This window comes from Podarcis tiliguerta, assembly GCF_965153285.1.
Source record: "Podarcis tiliguerta genome assembly, chromosome: 6".
NCBI lineage: Eukaryota > Metazoa > Chordata > Lepidosauria > Squamata > Lacertidae > Podarcis > Podarcis tiliguerta.
In genome coordinates, this window is record NC_139539.1 from 1521467 (window position 1) to 1522916 (window position 1450).

General features: G+C 50.5%; 1 long non-coding RNA gene across 1 annotated transcript; it reads right to left on the reverse strand.

Annotated features, from left to right (window-relative positions):
- Positions 1-343: 343 nt before the first annotated feature.
- On the reverse strand, positions 344-1146 carry LOC310680741. The gene is made up of 2 exons (XR_014512896.1): positions 982-1146; positions 344-507 (listed from the first exon to the last, which is right to left on the reverse strand). It is a non-coding gene; the product is annotated as an uncharacterized lncRNA (long non-coding RNA).
- Positions 1147-1450: the final 304 nt, after the last annotated feature.

A 1450-nucleotide genomic window follows, 5' to 3' on the forward strand; every position in this document is an offset into this window, starting at 1 on the left:
CATAGGTGTGACATTTCCAACAAGGTGTTGTGGGTAACTTTGAGAAACCTCTTAAATTTCAGTGCTATTATCTCCCTTAGTGGGCTGGCTCAAACGACTGCTCTGAATATTGTTTTTTTATAAGGGGGAACTGGGGGTGAATTTCTGGAACCAAGGGCGCAGTGACCAAAAAAGGTTTGAGAACCACAGATTATCCTCTTCCCTTCCAGGCCCCAGGCCCAAATCTCACCAGCCCAGCAGCTGAGGGGCTTTGAGAGATGCTTTCCCCCCAGTGGGGCAGCAGCGGATGTGGGGCTGCCCTCGAGGCCTCATGTCATGCGATGCAAGAACCAGACTCAGCACATGCCAGAAATCTCAGGTTTTATTTGGGGATAGATGATCCCACAGCAGCCTCCCTAGAGGTAGAAGGAGGGGGGCATGGCAACACACTGATGTCTGCTCTGGGTTTGGGGTCTTCTCAGACAAGGTGATCACATTGAGGGACTCAGTCCTCCTTAGTGGGGTTTTCTGGGGGAAGAAAAGAAAAAGAGTCAAGGGGGAGGCAGCCAAGTCATTGAGCACTGGCCCTTAGGGCAGGCAGCAGCAATGGCAGAATCATACAATTGTAGAGTTGAAAGGGACCCCCAAGGGTCATCTAGCCCAACCCCAGCAATGCAGGAATCACATTCCTGATGGACAGCCAGCCAAACTCTGCTTATAAACCTCCAAGGAAGGAGAGTTCACCACCTCCCAAGGGAGACCATTTCACTGATGAAAAGCTCTCACTGCCAGAAATCAGAAGCTCCTTTCTTGTAACTTGAAGCCATTGGTACAATCACCCATGGGTAGGGCAGGATGAGGCCAGCAGGGCAGCCGAGAGAGAACACTGTGGACCTCCACAGTCTGCCCCCTGCCGTCCACATGCACACTTAGAAATATTTAGAGACAGAGATAGATAGAGAGACAGAGAAGCACAGATACACAGAAAGACAAGAATCTTACCTGTTTGCCCGCAGACCATCATGCACTCCAGTTTGGTGGGAAACCGATTGCCATTCCCCCCGCAGAGCCCATAGATGAATATCTCGCACTTCCTGGTGGCTGAGTTGTAGTAGTAAAATTGTGAATAACCCTCACATGGACCAGGGTCCTTTGGCAGCTTGCAGACCTCTGAGGCCACAGAAGGGAGTGAAAGAGAAAGCAGAGGTTTTTCTTAGGGCAGGAAGGGCAGGTGGGAAGCGTAAAATCCAGATATGTTTTGAGAGTTTTTAAAATGCAACTTCATATTCCCTGCATGCATTCCTCCATAGGAATAATGCAAAGCCCCCCCCCCCAACCACTGTTGTTGTTGTTGTTTAGTCGTTTAGTCATGTCCGACTCTTCATGACCCCCTGGACCAGAGCACGCCAGGCCCTCCTGTCTTCCACTGCCTCCCGCAGTTTGGTCAAACTCATGCTGGTAGCTTCGAGAA